Source organism: Phascolarctos cinereus, unplaced genomic scaffold (assembly GCF_003287225.1).
Source record: "Phascolarctos cinereus isolate Bilbo 61053 unplaced genomic scaffold, phaCin_HiC Scaffold_4;HRSCAF=312, whole genome shotgun sequence".
NCBI lineage: Eukaryota > Metazoa > Chordata > Mammalia > Diprotodontia > Phascolarctidae > Phascolarctos > Phascolarctos cinereus.
Window position 1 is genome coordinate 45,875,707 of NW_027555847.1, and position 25,393 is coordinate 45,901,099.

General features: G+C 39.4%; 1 long non-coding RNA gene across 1 annotated transcript in view; it reads right to left on the reverse strand.

The window, feature by feature from the left end:
* The window catches only part of LOC110195627 (uncharacterized), a 36,874-nt gene extending 11,798 nt beyond the window's left edge, over positions 1 to 25,076 (reverse strand). The window contains exon 1 of the long non-coding RNA XR_013485613.1: positions 24,935 to 25,076. This is a non-coding gene — a long non-coding RNA (uncharacterized LOC110195627). The remainder of the gene's footprint in view (positions 1 to 24,934) is intronic.
* Between the last annotated feature and the right edge of the window lie 317 nt (positions 25,077 to 25,393).

A 25,393-nucleotide genomic window follows, 5' to 3' on the forward strand; every position in this document is an offset into this window, starting at 1 on the left:
AGGTGGCTCAATGGGAAGAGCACTAGGCCTGGAGTCAGGAAGACCTGAGTTCAAATTTAACCTTCAACACTTACTAGCTGTGTAACACTAGGCAAGTCACTGTGGAGTCAGGAAGACCTGAATTCATATCTAACCTCAGACATTTACTAGCTGTGTGACCCTAGGTAAGTTATTTAACCTCTGTTTGCCTTAGTCCACTGGAGAAGGAAATGGCAAATTATTCTAGTATCTTTGCCAAGAAAACCCCACAGACAGTATTGGAGTGCTGTGGTCCATGGGGTCATAAAGAATTAGACACAACTGAATGACTGAAAAGGCTGTATGTGTATCAAATGAGATAACATGTATAAAGTACTTTGTAAACCTTAAAATAATACATAAATGTTAGCTATTATTACTGCACTGGAGATACAAAGAAAGGCAAAAATACAAAAAACAATCTAGGCCACCAAGAAGGTCTGGGGAGGTAGTTAAAGAGAGAGAGAGAGAGAGAGAGAGAGAGAGAGAGAGAGAGGAGGAGGAGGAGGGAAAAAAAGGTATATATCATATATATAGAGAACAGAAGGAAGGTAACTATAGAATGAACAAAATGGTCCAGCTCTGCCAAACGGATCAGAATAACCCCCAAACCCTAGGTTTTATACTATTTTGTATTGAGGACTAGATAAAGAGAGGCAGAAACCTTTATAAATGTACCAATTTAGAACATATAGCCTAAAGGCACATTTGGATACGCCAAGAGAAACATATCAGCTAAGGACACACACACGGATTGATATAATGCCTTTGGTGCTCAGGAGCTCTGCTTGCAAAGTCTTCTGTCATACTGGATGCTTCTCTGTGTTCTGGCCAACTGGCTCAGCTTCTTCATCTCTTAAAATGAGGATGCTAAGAACACCTACGGTATCTCACAGATTTGTTGTGAGAACCAAACAAGGTGATGTTTGTAAAGTGCTTAGCAAAACTTCAAGCACTCTAGACATGCTAGCTGTTTTTTTAAGTTTGAATTTGGGATTTCATTCAAACAGGGGGCTCGCGGGTAAGGAAACTCCCTTTGTCAATGCAGAAAAACAATTGTTCTCTATAACTTAGAAAGTTGCCTGGGACACTGAAAGGTTAAGTGAATTAGCCGGGGTCACACAACCAATATATGTCAGAGGCAGGATGACCCAAGTCATCCGGACTCCAGCAAGAGCTTTTGATCTACCATCCCAACCTACTTCTCAGTTGTTATGACTGTTAATAACACAGTGATGAAAAGATCTTTCTTCACATCATGTTCAATGGAGTGATTGTTGCTATTACAGTTGTTGCCAGTCTTCTTACATTCAATAGTCCAAGGACAAGTTGTTATTTTCCCATTTTTCTTTTCTGCTGAATGTCCCATGGAGTTTTACATAGATGGAGAAAATGATTACTTTCTGTAATTGAATAAAATTGCTGGGATATAAATTTATCTTCTGTAGGCTTAAAGAAAGCACCTTCCAGACAACTCCAGCAGCAGCGAGATCCATAGGAGTATGAGCTTCATCTTGTTCTCTCATGGGTTTAATTCCTTCTACTAGGACTCTATGATCTGGGAGATTTTCATGCTACATAATTTAAAAGGTATCAGTATTCAGAAGAGTAATCTCTATTCTTAGATTTTTATGGGCCACTGTTTTATGTCTGTGATGAGGCTCTGTTACCAAAATGTTTATTTGTTAAATTCTTGAGGATGTTTTGGGGTCTGCATTTGTATTGGGGGGGTGTCATCTGTTAGTCTATGAAAAATAATGATCCTCCAGGGCACAACTGCAACAGCTAGTAGATGCTCCCCACACTAATCTGATGAGTATTCCCTAACACTCTAGAAAAGGGATGGGAAATGCACATCACAAGGGAGATGATTTGGAGCAACATATTATAGGTGACACAAAGATGACATGTGTCAGTTATTAAGACTTCCTGCCAAGATGGCCATCTGAATGGGAGGTAGCTCACCCAGCTCCTTCACACCTCTACCACCAAACCCTGAAGTTCACCAATTTGGTCAAGAAATCCAATGCAAAACGATAACTTCTACCATAGAAATATACAAATGTCATCCAGAAGGCCAGGGGAAATAGGAAAGGTGCCCACTCAACAAAAGTGAGTGCCAGACCCAGAGAATTGGGAAGAGAGAAAGCCCCAAAGAGATCAGAAAGCCCCAAGGTAGGAACTTTGGGAACTTCAGGGTGTGGCAGCTAATGATTATCATTGTTCTGCTGTGCTCAAACCCCAGCCCAAAGTCTGTGAGTCCCTAACACTGTGTCTTGAGAAGCCAAAGCAGGCCCTGAATATGCAGTACTCTGAACCTCAAAGACCCAGGAGTGGGGGGGGGGGAGAGGACTAAAGACTAAGAAGCAGAGTTCAGCACAACAACCCAAGGGAACCAGGGTTATATGACACATGGCTGACCACCACTACTCAAAATTCCAGCCAGAGGAGTAGACCTAATCCAGGAATGAAGATGGAAAGATAAGTAAATCAAAGAAAACTAACCAGCACTAATAGACATAGATATAAGTATCTGTCCATACCTATATCTGTCACAAATTTAATCCCATAACAACTGAAAGCAGAGACTCAAAGGAAAAAATGCTTTCCTCAAGACGATATGAATAATTGGAAGAAATGAAGCAAGAGATTAAAAAAATAATAAAGCGAAAGCTCTTAAGGAAAGAATTAGAAGGAGATTAAGTAGTTTAGAAATGGCAAATCTTACCCAAGAAAAGGAATGACTGAAAATTAGAATAGACCAAACAGAATTCAATGCCTCCATGAGACAACTAGAACAAACCCAAAACAGTTTTTTGAAAAGTAGAAGGAAATATAAAAAATAACAAAATAACATAGTAACTGAAATAAAATAACAACTGACCTGGAAAACAGGTCAAGAATCAATAATTTGAGAATGACCCTAAAAATCATGACTTTTTAAAAAGTCCTGAATTGTGCTTTGAAAAATTATAAATGAAGACTTCCAAGATCTCCTGGAACCAGAGTGCCAAGTAAAGATAGAAAGAATTCACAAAACAGTTCCTAAAAGGAGTCCCAAAAGGAAATGTCTCAGGTATGTCATAGACAAAATCCAGAGTTCCTGGGTCAAAGAAAATAATCGCAAGCTTCCAAAAAGAAGGAGTTCAAATACCAAGGAGGCACAGTCAGGAGTACACAAACCTAGCAGTTTCAACTAAAAGTCAGAGATGATCTTAGAATATAATTCAACAAGGCAAAAGCTTATAACTAACAATAACTTACCTACCCTGCAAAGCTGAACAGAATCCTGCAAGGAAAAAAACATGGATCTTAGAATATGAAACTTTTAAGCACTGAAGAAAATATTAGAGCTAAGAACTTTGAAATATAAACACAGTCCAGAGAAATCTAGAAAAGTACATTTATTTGAGCAATTGGGAAAAGGCTACATGATAGTGTAATGATAATACTCCAATGAGGAAGAGGAGAGAAAAAAACAAATGTTCCTTTAGAACTTTAATGACTTCAAAGGATATTGTAGGAGTTAAATATGAAAAAAAAAAACCCAAAGCATCTGTGAATGGATCACTACTGTTCTCAGGATTTTAAGAAAGGAGAGTAAAAGGAATGCACTTGTGTAGGAAGGAGGAAAAAGGGAGTGGAATTGCTATTTCTCATAATGTGGTCCATGAGAAGAATATAAAACATGGTAGAAGGGATGGAAGGCATCAGTGGTGGCCATCAGATGAATCTCAATCTTATCTTAAATGGACAAGGGAGGGTTAAACATACAAACACACAAACAATTTGGCATAGAAATAAAACAAACTCAACAGGGAAGTAAGCAGGATAGGGAGGAAGGGAATTAAAAGGGCAGAAATATTAGGGAGGAAATAGTCTGATGCAAAACAAACCTCATGTTCCTAAAGGAGGAATTAAAAGGTAGAAGAAGAAAAGAACTAGAATCTAATGGCATGCCTTAAATTGCCTCAGGCAATTGGGGAACAGCTGAATAAATTGTCATATATGAATGTAATGGAATATTACTGCACTGTAAGAAATGGCAAAAGAGTATATTTCAGAGAATACCAGATAATATGAATTGATAGAGAGTGAAGTGAGAAGAACCAGGAGAACAATTTATCTGGGGACAATGACATTGTAAAAAAAACAACTTGGAAAGATTTAACTTTGATCAAAGCCCTGAAAAACCATATCTCTGTAGGACCTTTGATGAAACATGTTACCTACCTCCCAATACAAGGTGTATAAACATATATTTTTGGATGTGGCCACTGTGTGGATTCATTTTGTTTGAGTATTCTTTCATTACAAGGGTCGTTCCTCTTCATTATCTCAGTTAAGAGAAGTCAAATCAAAGAGGAATTAGCAATAATGATGCAAAAAATAATCACTAATACATAATGAAGTTCAGAAGACAATACAATCAGGTTCTTTTTTTTTGATGGGGGTGAGTTCAGAATTTTTTAAAAAGATGAATAAAAAAAGAAATTTTATGGGAGAAAGATGACATGGTCTAAGATGTGGTCGGTTTACAGGTAGAAAATATTCATAGTGGTAGGTAGAATGTAGAGACAGAGATTGCTGTGGCAATCCAAAGCTGGAGAAGCCATCCTAGAATCAGAAAGAATACACTATGAAGGAGAAAGGTAGATTTTTCCACAAAATTATAATTTATCACAGACAACTTCCTTACCCATTCTCCTAGACAAAACTCATACTTTACAATAGTTTGCCTTTTGCATCTTCCCACTGTCCATATCAGAGGACATTGTATTTAGAAAGGAACTTAGAGGCTCTTCTGAAAAGGAAGTAAAAGTGTGTGGGGGGGTAGGATCAAATTACTTCTTAGATAATTATGAATGCAATAGAACATAATCATGCCATAACAAATGATAGAGGACAATTTTAGAAAGTGTCAGGTAAAGGCCAGACTCAAGGTGGCAGAGTAAAGCAGGGACTCACTTAAGCTGTCCCAAATTCCCCTCCTAACAACTTTAAAATAATACTTTAAACAAACTCTAGCATGGCAAAACCAATAAACAGATGAGGTAAAATAATTTTCTGGCCCAAGACAATTTAGAAGTTCTCCAGGAAAGGTCCGTCTTGCTGGGTGAGACGGAGCTCAGTCCAACACAGGTCCCACCAAGGCAAGCCTGCAGCAGACCTTGGGGGTAACTGAAACGGCAGCAGCAACTTCTACAGCTCTAAGGCTACAGATAATAAGGCAGTCAGACAACTAATCAGAAGATTATAAAGGACCCTTTGCTGACATTGGGTGCAAGACTCTGTCGCATTTCCTATATATGGCTCCAGATCATAGTCCCAGGCCACGTAGAAGCACTAGGAAACTAGAGCATATGACCACAGGGGAGCGAGAACCTGATCACAATTCCAAGGCAGAAAAGAGTATCTGTAATCACTCACAGATCAGAGCACAGGCCAGGAGAACAGTGACCACACCTGTCCTTAGATCATACCACCTTGGAAGAAATAAAAACTTGTAGACCCCTCCATAATTAGCTCTAAAAACAGCAGCTTAAAAAACGTAAAGCTTCAGACAGTGCCCCATCTACCCTGGGAGCAGGGCCCAACTTTAACATAAAGTTAAAAGTCAAGAAGTAGGCTGGAAATATGAACAAACAAAAACAATTAAAAAAAGAACCTGACTGTAGAAAATCACTCTGGTGACAAGGAAGATCAAAACACAAACTCAGAAAAACACAACAAAGTTAAAACACCTACATCCAAAGCTTCAAAGAAAAATGTAAACTGGTCTCAGCCCAAAAGAAATTCCTGGAAGAGCTCAAAAAAGATTATAAAATTAAAATAAGAGAGGTAGAGGGAAATTGGGAGAAGAAATGAGAGTGATACAAGAAAATCATGGGGTGGGGGGAAAGAGTCAACAGCTTAGTAAAAGAGGCATATAAAAATGCTGAAGAAAATAACATCTTAAAAAACAATATAGGCTGAAGGGTAAAAGAGGTACAAAAATCCACTGAAAAGAAAAGTTCCTTAAAAAGTGGAATTGGTTAAAAGGAAAGAGAGGCACAAAAGCTTACTGAAAAAAATAATTCCTTAAAAAGCAAAATTGAGCAAGTGGAAATTAATAACTATGAGACATCAAGAAACAATAAAACAAAAGAATGAAAACATAGAAGAAACCGTGAAATATCTCATTGAAAAACAACTGACTTGGAAAATCAATTGAGAAGGAATAATTTAAGAATTATTGGACTACCTGAAAGCCATAATAAAAAAAAAAGATCCTAAACATCATCTTTCAAGAAATTACCAAAGAAAACTGCCCTGCTATACTAGAACCAGGGGGTAAAATAGAAATTGAATCAGCAATCACCTCCTGAAAGAGATCCCAAAATGAAAGCTTCCAGGAATATTACAACCAAATTCCAGAGCTCCCAGGTCAAGGAAAAAATATTGAAAGTATCCAGAAAAAAGAAACCTATTCAAATATTATGGAGTCACTGTCAAGATATCACAAGATTTAACAGCTTCTACATTAAAGAATCAGAGCACTTGCAATATGATATTTCAGAGGGCAAAGGAGCTAGGATCACAACCGAGAATCACTTGCCCAGCAAAATTGATTATAATCATTCAGAAGAAAAAATGAACATTTAATAAAACTTTCTAGCATTCCTGACAAAAAGACCAAAGCTGAATAGAAAAATTGACTTGAGAAGCATAAAAAGATGAACAAGAAATAGAAATCATAAGGATTCAATAAGATTAAATTGTTTGCATTCCTACATGGGAAGATGATACTTAACTTCTAAGAACTTTATCATTACTACAGCAGTTAGAAGGAATATACATAGATAGAGGGCAGGGGTGTGAGATGACCATGACAGTATGCTATGAAAAATAAAAAATCAAATTAAATTAAGGAGTGAGAAACAGGGATATACTGAAAGAAGGGGGAAGGGAGTGGCAGAATGGGGTAAATTTTCTCACATAAAAGAGATGAGAAAGCTTTTACAGTGGAGGGGAAGAGGGTTGAGGGGGTGATGGACAATGCTTAATCTTTACTCTCATCATAACTGGCTCGAAGAGGAAATAACATATAGGTTCAATTGGGTAATGAAGTCTATCTTACCCTACAGGGAAGTAGGAGTGGAAGGCAATGGGGGGCTTTCATAGAGGGGGATAATAGAAAGGGGGAGTAGATTTGGGGAGGTGGTGATCAGAAGCAAAACATTTTTGAGGAGAGAGTGAAAGGAGATAGAGAAGGACAAGTGGAAAAAATAGGATGGAGGGAAATACACAGAAATCATACTTCGGAAGAGACTTTTACAGCAAGTTTCTCTGAAAAAGGCCTCATTTCTCCTATATATAGAAAACAGCATCAAATTTATAAGAATGAAAATCATTTCCCAAATGATACATGGTCAAAGGCTATGAACATGCAGTTTTCAAATGAAGAAATCAAAGCTATCTATAGTTATAAGGAAAAAATTCCTAAATCACTATTGATTAGAGAAATGCAGATTAAAACAACTCTGAGTTACCACCTCATACCTACCAAATTGGCTAATATGACAAAAAAGGAAAACGACAAATGTTGAAGGGGATGTGGGAAAATTGGAACACTAAAGTACTGTTGGTAGAGTTGTGAACTGATCCAAACATTCTAGAGAGCAATTTGGAAATATGGCCAAAAGACTATAAAACTGCATACCCTTTAACCCAGAAATAGCACTACTAGGTCTGTACTCCCAAAAAGAAAGGAAGGAAGGAAGGAAGGAAGGAAGGAAGGAAGGAAGGAAGGAAGGAAGGAAGGAAGGAAGGAAGGAAGGAAGGAAGGAAGGAAGGAAGGAAGGAAGGAAGGAAAGTGAAAGGAAGGAAGTGAAAGAAAGAGAAAGGCGAAAGGACCTATATGTACAAAAATGTTTGTAGTAGCTCTTTTTGCAGTAGCAAAGACTTGGAAATTGAGAGTATATCCTTCAACTGGGGAATGGCTAAACAAGTTGTGGTATATGATTGTCATGGAATACTATAGAAGCGATGAGCAGGGGCAGCTAAGTGGCACAGTGAACAGAACTCTGACCTTGGAGTCAGGAGGACCTGAGTTCACATCAGGCCTCAGACACTTGACACTTACTAGTTGTGTGACTCTGGGCAAGTCAATTAACCCCAGTTGCCTCACCAAAAAGCAAAAAGCAAAAAAAAAAAAAAAGAAAAAGAAATGATGAGCAGATGCTCCCAGAAAAAAACTGGAAAGATTTACACAAACCAATGCAGAGTGAAGTAAGCAGAACCAGGAGACCATTGTACACAGTAACAGTAATATCATGTGATGATCAACTGTGAATGACTTAGCTATTCTGAGAAATACACTGATCCAAGATAATTCCAAAGGTCTTATGATGAAAAATGTTATCCACCTCCATAAAAAGAACTGATGGAGTCTGAATGCAGAGTAAAGCATCCTTTTGTTTACTTTCTTTATCTTCTCTTATTTTTTGTTTTTGTTTTGGTCTATGTTTTCTTTCCAATGTGACTAACAGGGAATATATTTTGCATGACCACACATGTATAAGCTATTTCAAATTGCTTGCCTTCTCAATTGAGGGGAAACAGGAGGGAGACAATTTGGAATTCAAAATTTTTTTTAAAATGCTAAAAATTGTTTTTATGTATAATTGGAAAAAAGAAAATATTTAAAATTATTAAGATAATATAAAAAAAGAAAATTTCAGCTAATTTGAATTAACATCCCTCCCCTAGCTCTGCTTCAACATCCCCTCTAACTCACACATTTTACAAATGAAGAAACTGAGCCTTGGGAAATGAAATAACAGGTACCCATCCTTACTCCTAGTATCCATTCCCTTCCCCCAGGCATTATTTTGTGTCCATTCTTGCTAATGTCAGCTGAGGTGTTATTTGATATAAAAGCCCTTAAAAATTAATATGTGTCCCATTTTTAGGATTATTTGCAGTTTTTCAAAAGCATTCTTGAAGATAGGAAAGCTTTCAAAATACAAAGGAATGATGCTAAAATGAAATAATGGTAGCTATAGGGAAGGGTATGACCCAGTTATAGATTAAAAACAGGCAAAATCCTGAAGGAAATCTGACACAGGTGCCCCCTTCAATATAAGAAATGGAATTAACTGGGGAGGATAAGATGATCATGGTCTAGATGCATTTATCCCCCCTCCCCACCATCCACACCTCCACACATACATACATGTTTCTCTGTGTTTCATGCCCTCCTTCATAGTAATCCAACTTCAAGACTAAATATTAGGCCAGAGCAGAAGGAACACTCCTCATGACAATTAAGCCAGGTGAGGCAAGGAGGCAGACATTCCTTGAAGGGGGAGGGGAGGGGCGCTTGGGATGAGGTGGGTAGGCTGAAAGAGAAAAGCACAGTTGCAAGGAGATGTGGGTTTGAATCCCGATGGTAGGGGAGCTGCTGATCTGCTCAAACAGGAGTGTGTGTGTGTGTGTGTGTGTGTGTGTGTGTGTGTGTGTGTGTGACACAGAGAGAGAGAGAGAGGGAGGGAGAGAGAGAGAGAGAGAGAGAGAGAGAGAGAGAGAGAGAGAGAGAGAGAGAGAGAGAGAGAGAGAGAGAGAGAGAGACTGTCAGTTCCCCAAACTACCCATACACATACCTGGAGTTGCAGAAACAACCCCTGTTCTAAGCCTATCTCTTCCTTGGCCTCAATTCAAGTCTCCTGGCCATCTCCTCCTTGGGGTGAGATCCCTGCTTACTCTGTCACTCCTTTCTGCTGACATCCAGACTTCAAAGGCTGAGGCAAAACACTTAAAGCTGGGCACTGTTCATTCCAGGGCAGGCCAATAAGGAAGCTACCTTACAGAATGAATTGGGGTAGACAATGAGAAACATTTGTTCCAACTATCTTCATCGCACCTGGCCTGGGGGCCCTCAGCAAGGGAAGTAGAAATTAGGAAAGGGCCTATGCATCTGTTCTTCTCTCCCATCCTTCTCCTGCCTTCACCACACTGTCCACAGGCCTAACCTCCTCTGGGTGTCTGAGACACCCCAAGTTTCAGCTGTTGGGGTCAGTAGGGACTGATGAGGCTACAATGGTCTTATCGTAATGGAGAGTTGTTATGACTCCCTGTCCTCCCACCACCTCTCCCCCAATCCTTCCTTTCAGTATGGACTAGATGAAGTCATCACTCAATGTTGTTAGCTGAAAAATGCTTTATGTAGGAGGGAATACAGTACAGGAATAAGAGGACCTGAGTTCAAATTCTGCCTCTGATGCTTAGATGATACCTGTCTCCAATGTCTATCATAAAAGATATGTCTATGACCTTAAGTGAATCACATCACTTCCTGGCACCTCAGTTTCATCATCTATAGAATGAATTGCTTGGATGCTATGGCCTATAAGATCCCTCCCAGTTCTACCCAGATCTATGTTTTTAGAAAGCTGGATGGTTCGGTAGGAAGAGGGGTGGCCCTAGAATAGGGAAATTCCAGCTTTAGACACTTACTAGATGTTTGACCTTGGGCAAGTCACTTAATCTCTGTCTGCCCCAATTTCCACATTTCTAAAAAAGGGTTAATAATATCATCTACCTCCCAAGAGGGATGTTAGGATAAAAGGAGATAATATTTGTGAAGATTTGTAAAGCTACTCAAAGTGCTGTATAAACGTTTTTGTTATTGTGTTATAGTAACAGTCGACTCTTCATGACCCCATTTGGGGTTTTGTTGGCAAAGATACTGGAGTGGCTTGCCATTGCCTTTTCCGGATCATTTTACAGATGAGGAAACTGTGGCAAATTGGGCTAGGTGACCTGCCCAAGGTCATACAGCTAGCAAGTATCTGAGGCTAGATTTGAACTCAGGATTTCAAGATGAGATTTCCTGATTCCAAGTCTAGTGCTCTATCTGCTGCACCACCTAGCTGCCTATAAATGTTAGCTATTATTTTTACCCTGTGAAATAAGATCTTATGTGAGGAAATTTTAAGAGAGTTTCACAAGAATGCAACTATGAAAGAAAGAGGTGTACCATATTTCTAGGTTTGGAAGAATTCTCATGTTAAAATTACTCTTTATGCCTGTACTATAGGGGTGAATCCTAACTTCCCTTGGGATTTGCCAGGCTTCTTCTTTCTCCCCAGTAAATATGCTAAAATTCTCGGTGTCCCATTGCTCTAAATCCCCTCACTCCTCAGGCAGACATTTGCTCCTACTGGTATCCTGCATTTGGATGCTGTGATTTCTTTTACTGCTTCTTTTGTTCCAAAAGGTCATGCTTTTTCCCCCTCCAACTTTCTGCAGCAAAATTAGAAACAAAGGCTAGCATGTTTTTAACGGGAAATAATCAGAACCAATTTAAATCACAAGGCCATGATATCTGAGTGGACATCCCATGTCCTAAATTACAAACCGGAGGAACCGAACTCATCCAAATTATATCCCCTGGAAAAAGCATCAAGAATGGAAATACTGACAGACCTTAATCGGGCCCCAGAACTAGCAGGTGTTGTTACAATGTGAATGGTGTATGTTGCCAAAAACATGCCTGGTATGATTTTGTGCAGAACCAGGAGGAGGGAATTTTAGTGTGTCACCTACTTATTGAACATCTGCTACCAGCCATTGCAGGAAAAGGAAAAGGGAAGAGCTGGCTAGTCAAGCAAAAAGATCAGACAGAGCTGGGAGGGACCTTAGAGGTCATCTAATATATTTTCATACCTTTATGAGGCTCATAATGCTCCCAAGTGTCCCTTGAACTGGATTAAAATGAGGAAACTGAAGCACAGAGGTTGTGATTAAGTGTCTAATAAATAGAAAAGGTGAGATTCAAGCCCACATCTTTTTGACTCCCAATCCAATGTTCTTTTCCTAATGCTGTGTTACTACTCAGAAAATGACCTACTAACCTCTTAGGTCCTTGAACTTAAATAGTTATTGTTGGGAATGTTAGTTATTATTATTGCTATTATGTGTCTATATGTACCAGGCATTGTGCTAAGCATTGAGGCTACAGAGAAAGGCAAAAGACAGTCCTTTCCCTCAAAGAGCTCATGGTTTAATGGGGGAGACAACATGTAAACAACCACATACATACACAGGATAAATAGAAAATTATCAGCACAGAGAAGGTATTAGAATTAAGAGAAAAGGCAAAAAGAACATATGATGGAGGTGAGGGTAGGCCAAAATTCAGATTAAAAAGGTAACTGTTATACAGTTTACGTTAGTTGTTATAGTACACCCTAGTCTTCAGCACACAATGTAAGACGTCTAGCCTACCTTTCTTCTTTCCCTTCCTCATTTTCTTTTTCCCAGGTGTGGCCTTGACATGAGTTTGACCAGCTAGAGTTGCCATGCTTATTCTCCCAGCATCTGCTTCTCCAAATGGGATTATGGAGCATGGGGATCCAGGGTTTAGGCAAAGACATCCTTTCTACAAGCCAAGCAGAGCTGGGGATACCCCAGGCTACAACCCAGGAAAGTTCTTCCTTCCCTTTGTAAACTTGCAAAAAGCCCCCACATTGATGCCCCTTCTCCCATGGCCTCCAAGCTCTGGGCCCTCCTTCACCAACATCAGAAGGCTTCCACATTCATGCCTCTTTGAAAGCTACTCAGTCTCTCCTTTTACTGTTTATACCACGGCTACCTCTCAAGAAGTATATTATTCTTATTTCTGACCAGGTATAGCATTTATGGTTTGGTTTCCTCTTCCACCTATGTTATTCAGATTGTGGCCAACATAGTCTAGTCCATTCTTACTCACTATAATCATTATACTCTTCATTATACCAAGCATAGTTTTGCTCAATGTGTCTCTGCTTTATCTGTTCATTGAACTACCTTCTTGGGTTATAATCATGAGAGGGAAAGTCTCAGCTGATAAATTTAGGCACATTCTAATTGGCAGAGTCCATGGAAAATTTATATCACACATTGGTTACCCTTAGGAACTGAGAAGACCAGGTCCCATCCCATAAATAAATAAAACAAAAAGATTTCCACTCCCAAAGCCCTCTTTTCCCTGAATACATGGGGCCAACTTGGGCTCTGAACCCTACAAGGAAACCCAAGGGAATTAAAACCTGTCTCACATAAAGATGAACAAAGACAGAACAAAGATCACTGTTGTTCACAGGAGCTCCCCTGCCTCCGCAGCTTGGTCCCAATAGGTAGGGATGTCAATCTAGCTTTGTGTTAGGGTACACTCTGGCTTCTACAGGACTGCATGGGTCAGTTTGGGGATCACCAGCATCATCCTCTTATAGCAATACTCTCTATGAGTGGCACTGATAGATTTGAAGTCCCTCTGCCAGTTGGCTGGATGGATGCAATTCCTCTTGCACCCTGGACTCCTGCCTTCAGTGTGCTATCATTCTAATAGGCATGTCAATCCATCTTCTCTATTGGTCTACATCAGGAGCCTTCCATTTCTGTCGAATGAAAGAAAATGGCCACCAGCTCCAAGCACACCTCCCTTTACCAGCCACTCCTTTCACTGCTGTGGAAAACAGCTTCTAGCAGCGCCAACCATTGCTTGCCCTATTCTCCATAAGGAGTGTTTTTCCTTCTGCTATACCTGCTGTGGCCTTGTTTTAACTCCTGCTTTCAATGATAACCATCCCCTATGGCCTCATCATGCACCTGAACCCAACAGCTTCTTCCTGACTCAGCTCCAAAGACCTAGGCCTGGCTTCCAGGCGAGCTCAGCCAGAGCCTCCACTTTGCAGAGCTAAGCTAAAAGACATGGCAGAAGGCCAATAGAGAAGAGAAATTCTCTTATCCTCAGCTAAGAATCACTGACCCACTTGAGTCCCTCTCCCCTGGGTTATATCCCACATATTAGGTGTTTTTACTCTCTTTATATATAAATTTCAGAGCATACCAATATATCAACATATTCTAATCCTATCAATATACACAGATATAGATGGATGGATGTACATACATAAATACATATATAATGTATAACAAATAAATAATAGCTAAAATTTATATAGTGTTCTCTATGTGCCAGATACTGTGCTAAGTGCTTTACGATTATCTCATTTAATCCTCACAACAACCATGGAGGTAGATGTTATTATTATTATCATTTTACATATGAGGAAACTGAGGTAGACAGAGGTAAAGTGATTTGCCCAAGGTCACACAGTTAAATAAACATCTAAGGCCAGATTTGAACTCAAATCTACCTGATTCTAGTCCTGGCACTGTATCCATGTACCATCTAGCTGCCCCTAGAAAGCCATCAGAAACATACATAATATGCATGTATATATACATATATACACATGTATGTATGCATTTATATGTGTATGTATATGTATTTAATGTACCACAAGGAGTTAATCAATGCTCTAGGACAAGCATACAACAAACATCAACAGGGTCTATTGTAGAGGTTCCCAAACTTATTTGGCCTACTGCTCCCTTCTAAAAATAATGTTACTCCATGCACCCCTGGAAATCTATTTTCTTTAATGCTTTAATTTTTAAAAAAAATTTGTGACATTTTAAAAAAATACAAAATATTTTAAATGACAAATCTTACATTTAATAATTTATTATTGTGAATTTGTGAGTTTTTTTCCTGCATTGAAATTTTAATGATAATTATTACATCATGTAACTGGATAGCATTGTATTTTAAACAAGTCATTACATGCACATATTCCTGATGATGCATGCTGGACTTCCCGACAATGCACCACATGCTTGCCTGCCAACACTTACTTGTTAAGACCTGTCCAAGGACTTATTCATTGATCAGTTGTAACTTGCATTTTGTGTGTTTATTTGGAAAATAATGTTATCACTGCAACTTTAACTCTGCTACACAACAGATGAAATATGTATGAATGGCTTTTCAAAATTTTCTTCTGTTCTTTCCTTATGCTTCCACAATCCCCTTATTTTTATTCAATGCCCCCCAACTGCAACCAAGCCTACTGCCACTGCCCCATCATTCCAACACCCCCAGGGGGTGGTATCACCCACTTGGGGAGCCTCTGGCTAGTGGAAATCTTTCTGGCCATGGAGTCAGTACACCTTTATTCAAACCCCACCTCTGATATCCCTATGTGATCATGAGCCTCACTTTCCCACTTTGTAAAATGGTAAAAATACTTATAATTTATGGAGTTATGTGAGGAAAGTGATGTATAAGCCTTGAAATGTCTATAAATGTTATTTTTTGCTGTTCATTTATTTCAGTCCTGTCCAATTCTCCATGACCCCATTTGGGGCTTCCTTGGCAAACATACTAGAGTGGTTTGCCATTTCCTTCTCCAGCTCATTTTACAGAGGAGGAAACTGAGGCAAACAAGTTTAAGTGACTTGCCCAGGATCACACAGCTAGTGAGTGTCTAAGGCCAAAATTGGATCCAGGAAGAGAAGTCTTGACTTCAAGTCCAGGGCTTTATACACTGTGCCACCTACCTTCCCTATACAAATGCTGGCTAGCCTTTAATCATGATGTCTGAAACTGGTTAGCTCCTTTGAGTAGAACACAGAGAAAATGACACCAAGATTGCCCAGATAATCTGTATGAAGCCCAGGGTTACAGGTTAATGTCTTTCCCACCTCCAGGCACAAGCTGTATTCTTGCCATTCAGGCAGCTTCCTCCTTAGATGTGTGTGGTTAATAACAAAAAGGTACCAGCTGAGAATGACTGAAGAGGATCAAACCCACCAACACTGCTCATAAACCCGTAACTTTTACTCAGGAAAAATAAGCAAAAAGCAATTACCAGTCTAAAATAAATGGTCCCAAATGAAGGTCGGCAGGAAATAGATACTCCTGGTTAGCAAAGCCTGGGTCACATAGAATGCCCCTCTGGTTCTCTTTCATTTAAATGTACTACAGAGCCATCCGTTGTATGAGTTATGGAAGGCTTTCTTTGGGCCACTTCCTACTATTTCACTTTTAGAAACAGCTTCCTTTCTTTCCTTGAACAAATCTTCAGCTACTGCCAAAGCCCATTTCAGAAGAGGAAACTACAGAAGGCTAGAAAAAATTCCAATATATCTGGCAGCCAGTAGAAGATAAACTACTCCAGCAAAGTGTAGAATTTTTGAAGATGTGGAATATTGATTATTTTATTTATTTGCTTTTACTGTTTTTGTATCCCCAGCACCTAGCACAGTGCTTGGCATATAATATTTACATAATTGATATGTGTTCAATTGAATTAAAATAGAATGTATAGAGCAAAGAGATCTCTACAGCTCCCTATATAGTGGTACAAGAAAAAAAAAAAGATCACTGGATTTGGAATCCAAAGGTCCTGGTTTCAAAACCAGGATATGCCACTTGCTATCTGGGTGACCTTGGGAAAATCAGTAACTCTCTCTGACCCAAGTTTCCTCATTTGTTTAAAAATAAAGAGGGGCAACTAAAGGACCTAAGTTTTCTTAGTCTAGTTCTAGGTACTATGATTCCCATGATCACTAGGGTCAGAGATGGGATTTAAACCCAAGTCAACATGGCTCCCAGTGCTCAGAACTGCCAAGTAGAACTGCACAACTTCTCTATAGCCTGCTAAAATTTGAAGTTATAAGAGCTATAAAGTCTTGAGTCATAGATTTTGGAATCATAAACATAAAGGTCATAGGCAGTCATGAAGATAGATAAGTTCTTGAAGGGAGGGAATAATTAGAGAGAAGAGGAGAAGACTCAGGACTGAGTCTTGAGGGACAATCCTTCTTTAGAGAGAATAAGGAAAAAATATTCATTAAAAGAAACAATTATGAGCTAACAGAAATTGGAAGAAAATCAGTCATGAAAACCAAAGAGAGAAAGTGTCTAAGGAACAATTCACTAGCAGTGAGCCATGTAGTTGAAAAGTCAACGAGATGGCCCAGTGTGGTGGCACACATCTGTAATTCCAGCTACTGGGCGAGGTAGAGGCTGATGGATCTCCTGAGTGTGGGAGGTCTAAGCTTCAGCAGGAGTAAAATTGATTGGACATCTGAATTTAATCTGACACCAATATGGTGAGCCTCAAAAATCGGGGACCACAGGATGCCTGAGAAGGACTGAAGCAGTGGAAGTCAGTAATGGAGCTGGTCAAAGATTCCAGGATGATTAGCAATGGGATTGGCCCATAAGTAGCAACTGAATTCTAACCCAAGTGAATTAGGGAGTCTCAGCCTCAGAAAATAAATAGATAATAAAATTTAAGGAGGACTGGAAAGAGCTAAAAAAAATCTCTTCTATAAACCTTAGATAAAAAAAAAAGAGAGAGAGAGAGGACAGAATATTCTAGGAAGTATGATACAATTTGACAACACTATCTTGGGCCTTCTCTGACTTTTACACGATGCCCCAGGAAGCTCATTCTAATGTTATTATTATCATCATCCAGGCCTTGGCGCCCTCCCTCATCACTAACCTCTATCTTTCTGATTGACAGATGACTTTAAACGTCCATATATGGAGAGAGCCCAACTCAGACATCTCGTCATTTCTCGAGTGGCTACACTACCCAGGGAGTTCTCTGACTCACTTCTCCACTGTGCCCTCAGCATTGGCTATCTTTGCTGGTCATCCCATCCCTACTTTTCAGCTTTCTTTTGTTCACTGTCTTCCCTCATTAAATTGTAAGCTCCTTGCGGGCAGGAACTATCTTTTTTGTATCTGTATCCTCAGCACTTAGAATAACGCCTGGCCATAACAGGCACTTAATTATGATTGTTGATTGAAATTGCCAGAGCTCAGGAAACCTTCTAAACAACCTCTTCTCGCCTCTGTGACTTGTATAATCACTTAACCTCTATCAGCCTCAGATTCCCAAGATGGCCTCTCGGGTCCCTTCCATCTTGATCTCTATGTTCCTATTCTCCGTATCAAAAGTTGGATAGAGACAACCATTTGAAGAAAGGATTCCTAATATGAGAACTGGGATGGGAGGAAAGGGTAAGAGAGTTGGTGAGGGAGATGACAGTTTTAGCCAGTAGCTAAAATGAGGGATAACCTGGAACAAGAAAGAAATTTGCTTCTCCAGAAATCAATCAACAAGCATTTATTATGCACCTACTGTGTACCAGGTATTGTGCTAAACTCTAAAACAAAGACAAAAGTGTAAATAATCTCTGCACTCAATGATGATGATAATAACAATTAGCAGTTATATGTCCGCTTAAAGTTTTCAAAGCACTTTACATATGTTGTTTCATTTGACCCTCACAGCAACCCTTTGAGGTAGGTGATGTTATTATCCCCATTTTACAGATGAGGAAACTGAGGCACAGAGCAGTTAAGTAACTTGTTCAGAGTTACACAGGTAGGATGTGTCTAAGACTGGCTTTGAACTTAAGTCTTTGTTACTCTTAAGTCCTGCACTCTATCCACTGCACCTCTTAACAGCCGAGGGAATTATATAAATCATCTTAGCCTGGAACAGACTGTAAAAGTGAAGGGGACCAGCCAAGAGAACTCCAGTCCTGCTAGAAGAATCTGCTGGTGAGCACGATGCAGCAGAACAGAACTTCTAAAGGCTTTTGTGCTGTACCCATGAGCCAAAGCGATGGAGCAACAGAAGACTACATTGGTAACATACCCAAATACATTGTATACATCAATGGATCTCACCGATGTGGGCATTCCCTCCCATAGTATAGATTGCAAGTCTATTTATGCCCCCTCCTTCTGTAATACTGCTTTCTGTGTCCTCCCACAAATACTCCAAAAGGGATCCATCCAAAGAGCTAGCAACCTTCTCTTGACCTTTCTCTTTATGTGGCTTGAAGTACAACACCTGGGCTAGTCCATCTGTTATTTCCCACTTTTGTTATCCAGCTGGCTTACCTTCTTTTCCTATCATGACATCTCTGCCTTTCCTGCCACTACATGTAAGTCATCCCTGCTTATATACTATACCTTCTTTATACCTAGAATACATCTCTCCATTGTCTTTTGGTTCACCCACAAGTTTGATGCTTCAATGACCATGACATCCTGTAATTCATAACCATATAACCTCACCACAAGAATTTTTTTTAATGCAATTTTTAAAAATTCATTTGCTTGTTTGTTTCAGGCAACCGCTTGGCATTGTTACAAGCACCATATCATTACCCAAATGCAACCAGCCTACTGTCTTCCTCCTATTCCGTTCTGGGCCTGGTTCATTGTCCATCCTCACTGTCTCTCCTAGGTATTATATTAGTGCACCAACTGATGGTGTGGGCTACCCATCCAGCTATACAACATGCTAGTTTGTACACTAAAATTATCTACATTATAGTAAGATCAAATTAGACAACATATGTAAAACTCTTGGCAAACCTCAAAATGCAATATCAAAGCTAGCTATTACTATGTCATAAGATACAGATGTTTACCTCAATTGCCTATGTGTTTCTTTCCAGTGGATAAGCTTGGTGAAGCTTGGAAAAGCATCAGTGCAGAAAGGTCAAAGGGCAACTTCTTTGATAGTAGTCATCCCTATTTTTGGTCTTGGGTGGTGCCATTAAAACTGAACCCCAAGATCCATCCAGGGACAAGTCAAGGCATCATCTCATTTTGCCACAGCCTTTATCAAAAGATGATTGACAGCTATTCAATGTCATTGGCATATGTAAATCAATCAACTTGATTATAATTAACTAATTTTTTACATGTAACAATGACATCTAAATGTATCCAAAATAAATAAGTTGTTTTCATTTCCCAAAACCAAATTCTTCTTTTCATTTAAGGCAGAACAAGAGGAATCACTCAACTAACAAGTATTTATTGAACTAATGCATTCAATACTCTAGGCTCCATAGAGAATACAAAATAATAAGAGCTCAGATTATAACTTTTAAGTAAACCTTAAGATTTAGGGTTAAATAATCATCTCATTTGATTTTTACAAAAGACAATGAAATATTAATATCCCCATTCCACAGATGATAAATCAGGAGGCCCAGAGAGACCATGGAATGTGCTTAAGGTCAGACAATTCATAAGCTGTACAGTTGGCAATCAAACCCAGGTGTTTTTGCTTTAAGTCTTGTTCTTTCTGACTATACGTTATGCTCTCAAGATGTTCAAATGTGACAGCAGAGATGACGTATTCAAATCATAGTAAGAGAAGTGCAATGGTCCATGTAGGCTCAGATTTCAGATCCAGTATAGGTTACTGAGATGGTCAATTAAGGTTTGAGTTTCCATTAAAAAGCAAAATCACTGATGCTTAAATCAGGCTTTTCATTGGTGAAGTGTATTCAGCAAGAATACACATGCTTCAGCTCATAGTATGCTCAGCCTTCATCCTTCCACAGCAAATATTATTGCATATATCTACCACCATCTAGCTTACAGACAGACTCTACCAATAGTGTTGGCAAAGAGTCTCAATGTTGCAATAAATCTGGTCTGGGAATAAGATATCTGGCACTTCCCCAGATGTCCCTTATAGACCACAGTGATTTAAGAAGTCAACTTTGGGTATAGCCTTTCATGAGCATGAGTCAGCACAAACTCCAGTCTTGAAACAGTCAGCTTTCACATGACAGATTAATCCAATCACAGGCGAGTATCACAGAAGTTTCCAATAAGTTCTCTCAAATGAAAATGTGTTCTTGCAATTGTATTAAGGACAAATCATTCAGAACACAAAGTGTAAATACAAAATATAATAATATGTAATAACATATTAATATAAAATAATGATACATTAATAAAAATATAATAGTATATAATATATAATAATATAATAAAAATAGGATAACATCTATACTGAACTTTAAAGTTTACAGATAATTTAAAAATACAAATTTGATCCTCACAAAGAAGGAAGCAATGGAAGGTGTGTTGCATTTGAGATGAGAGGTGACAGGACCTGGCTTTAAATATCAGTTTTATCACTTGTGTTACCTTAGGCAAGTCACTGACCCTCTCTATGGTTCATCTGTAAAATTAGGAGCTTCGAGCCGATGGCTTCTAAAACACTTTCCAGCTCTGAATCTGGTCTAATCTATTACTAACCCCATGAAATGCATGCTATTACTGTTTCCACCATACAAAGGAAGAAATTGAGGCAAAGAAAAGTTGACTTGTCAAGGGTCATATGGCTAATGTGTCTGAGGTAAACTTCAAAATAAGTTCTTCTTGACTTCCAGTGGAGATCTCAAGCCACTACCCAACAAACTGCCTTCAACCAAAAGACAGGTTATAAGCCATTCAGGTTACACATTTATAGCCAATAACACTTGAGGCTGGTAAAGTACCATCTGTCTTGGAATGAGGGTCTTATCTCAATCAATTAGTATTTATTAAGCACCTACTATGTGTCAGGCACTCTGATAAGTTCTGGGAATACAAAAAGAGGCAAAGGACAGTCCTTGCTTTCAAATTCAAGGAGTTTATAATCTAATCTGAACCAGGTATAAAATTCAAATATTAGAGAAATTTCAGGAATATAGGATGAGGAGATTATATCAAGACATAAGAAGAGTTTGAATATTGACAGAGCAAGTGCTCACGAGGCATTTACATGGGGCAGTGGACAGAGTGCTAGGCCTGGAATCAGAAAGATGTGTTCACATCTGATCTCTGATACTTACTAGCCATGTATGTCATTTACCTTCTGTTTGTCTCAGTTTTCTCAATTTTTTTTAGAGGAAAGTTTTATTTTATTTCCATGTTTAAGATAATTAGCATTTTCTTTTTTCTTTTTTTTTAACATGTGTTTTTAAAACTTTGGGTTACAAATTTTCTCCCTTCCTCCCTCCCCACCCACCCTCGTTGAAAAGGCAAGCATCTCGATACAGATTATAGATGTGTAGCCATGCAAAACACTTCCATAGTAGTCCTGTTTCCCTTAATCCTATCCTACCCCCCCATTTATTCTATTCTCTTTTGACCCTGTCCCTCTTCAGAAGTGTTTGCTTCTGATTATCTCCTCCCCCAATCTAACCTCTCCTCTATCAACCCCCTGATCTATTGTTCCCTTCCCCATTTTTTTCCTGTAGGGTAAGATAGATTTCCATACCCCATTGTTCATGTTATTCCCTCCTTAAGCCAAATCCTGAATAAGATTCACTCATTCCCTCTCACCTCCCCCATTTACCCTCCCCTGTAAAAGCCTTTTCTTCTCTGTTTCATGTGAGATAATTTACCCCATTCTACTTCTCCCTTTCTCTTTCTCCCAGTATAATCCTCTCATCCCTTAATTTTATTTTCCAGATATCACCCTTCATCTTCAACTCACCCTGTGCCCTCTATCCATCTATCTATCTATCTATCTATCCATACACATAATTTTTTCCCTCCCACTACCCTAACACTGACAAAGGACTCATGAGTTACCAATATCATCTTTCCATGCTGGGATGTAAACAGATCAACCTTAACAAGTGTCTTATGAATTCTCTTTCCTGTTCACCTCTTCCATGTTTCACTTGAGTCTTGTATTTGAAAGACAAATTCTATATTCGGCTCTGGTCTTTTCCTCAGGAATGCTTGAGAGTCCCCTATTTCATTGAATGACCATTTTTTACCCTGAAGGATTTTACTCAGTTTTGCTGGGTAGGTGATTCTTGGTTGTAATCCTATCTCCTTTGCCCTCCAGAATATCATACTCCATTCCCTCCCTTAATGTAGAAGCTGCTAAATCTTGTGTTATCCAGACTGTGTTTCCACAATACTTGAATTGCTTCTTTCTGGCAGCTTGTAATATTTTCTCCTTGACCTGGGAATTCTGCAATTTGGCTACAATATTCCTAGGAGTTGTCCTTTGGGGATCTCCTTCAGGAGGTGATCGGTGGACTCTCAATTTCTATTTTGCCCTCTGGTTCTAAAATATCAGGGCAGTTTTCCTTGATAATTTCTTGAAAGATGATGTCTAGGCTCTTTTTTGATCATGGCTTTCAGATAGTCCAACAACTTTAAAGTTCTCTCTCCTGGATCTATTTGCCAGGTCATCATTTTTCTAATGAGATATTTCATATTCTCTTCTATTTTTTTTCATTCCTTTGGTTTAGTATTACAGTGCCTTGATTTCTCATATAGTTGCTAGCTTCCAATCACTCCATTCAACTTTCTAAGGAAGTATTTTCTTCAGCAAGCTTTTGGACTTCCTTTTCCATTTGGCCAATTTTGCTTTCTAGGGCATTCTTCTCATTGGATTTTTGGACCTCTTTTGCCATTTGGGTTAGGCTATTTTTTTAAGGTGCTATTTTCTTCAGTATTTTTTTGGTCTCCTTTAGCAAGCTGTTGACTTGTTTTTCATGATTTTCTTGTGTCACTCTCAGTTTTTCCTCTACTTCTCTTACTTACTTCTCAAAATCCTTTTTGAGCTCTTCCATGGCCTGGGACCAATTCATATTTTTCTCAGAGGCTTTGGAGGTAGGAGCTTTGGCTTTGTTGTCTTCTTCTGGTTGTATATTTTGATCTTCTTTGTCACCAAAGTAAGATAATATAGTCTGACTCTTTTTCCTCAGGTTGCTCATGATCCTGGCCAATTACTTGAGTTATAAACTCTTTGTTAAGGTATGGGTCTGTTTCCAGTGTGGAAAATGTACTGTCCCAAGCTTCAGGGGTTTTGTGAAGCTGTTTTCAGAGATACTTCTAGGGACCTGTAAATTTTCAGTTCTTCCAAGGTGCTATGATCAAGGGTGAGGTGTTTACTCCCTTCCTGGCCTGTGCTCTGATCTATGAGTGACCACAAGCACTTTTTTCTGTCTTGGCACTGTGAGGAGGATATCCTTTTCACAGCCACTACAAGCTCCACCATGCCCCAGGACCGCCGCCCAGAACTGTGACCCAGATCCAAGCATAGGCAAAGCAGGAGAATCCTGCACCAGGAGAGAGATCCCTGCAATCACCCTCTGATCATCCACTCTATTCCTCCTCAGTCTGTGGGCCAGAAGCTCGGGAGGGAGCCGCCACCCCAGGCTGAGCTCAGGGAATGGGGGCTGGGACCCTGTGTTTCTTTCTCACCACAGAAAGAGACTTTTCCCACTGACCTTCTAAGTTGTCTTTGGTGTTCGTGGGTTGAGACGTCTGGAAGCCGCCAAAGCTGACCACAATTCAGTCCTCTGAGGTCTGCTCCAGGTTCGCAGTGGCCTGTGCACCCACACAGAACTGCACTTCTCTCCCAGTCCAGTGCAATATAACTTTGCATTCAACCATCCAGGTTGTCTTGGGCTAGAAATTTGTTTCACTTTGTCTTTTTGTGGGTTCTGCTGCTTTAGAATTTGTTTAAAGCCATTTTTACAGGTATTTGGAGGGGTTTGGGGGAGAGCTCAAGCAAGTCACTGCTTTCACTCCACTTCAGTTTTCTCTTGGCTCCACCCCAGTTTTCTCAGTTTTAAAATGAGGGTAATAATAGCACCTACCTCTCTGTTGCTAGTATCAAGTGAAATAATATTTGTAAAGTCATTAGCCTGTTGTTGTTAAGTTGTTTCAGTCATGTCTGACTCTTCATGACCCAACTTAGGGTTTTCTTGGCGAAGATACTGGAGTAGTTTGCCATTTCCTTTCCAAGCTCATTATATGGATGAGGAAACTGAGCCAAACAGGGTTAGATGACTTGACCAGGGTCACACACCTAGTAAGTGTCTGAGGCCAGATTTGAACTTAGGAAGAGGAGTCCTCTTGACTCCAGGCCTGGAACTCTATCCACTGTACCACCTAGCTCCCCACAGCATAGTGCCTGACACATAATAAATGTTTGTTTCCTTCCATCATGAGCTTGGGTCTGCCATGTGAACAGAAATGGTCTTTTGAAAGAAAGCCTCCTAAGCATCTGTGGCCAATGCCTGCTAGACCAGCTATAATGTACTAGCAAGGCAGGAATATAAGTGCTGTAAAAGAAGATCAGCAGCTCTGATTTGATTCAAGATGGCACATTCACATCCATTTAGAGAAAGGCCAGAGGATCTGTTGGGAGGCATGCTAGAAGTCAGGGACATATTGAGGAGCCTACCTCACCTATAAAGATGAAAGATAGCCTTTTTCTTTCTTCTTTCTAGATTTGGTCCCAAGGAGAGTCTGGAAGCACAAGTGTCTCTCTTGAGGAAAGAAAAAAATACCTTTCTTCTTCAAAGGACTCACATCAACCCTGCCCTTCACACAGTACCATGTCAGTATTCTCTCCACCAATGAAGAGAGCCTCATGTAAAGTGCTCTAGGGTTGGCTAGAAATCTTGGTTACATCATAATTTCAGGTTTGTCAACAGTTTCAAAATAGTTGTTAATAACTCCCTCTAACAATTATAATCAGGGGGACCCTGGGCAAGTCATTTAATCTCTTTGTGGTTCTGGCAATTCCCTAGGGCTTATCTATTAAGGCATAGGCAGGTTGAGATCTAGACTAGTGCAGGGACATCCCACACTAGGAGTTCATATGGAAATTACTGACATTTTAAAATTGTGCTAGAGTACACTGAG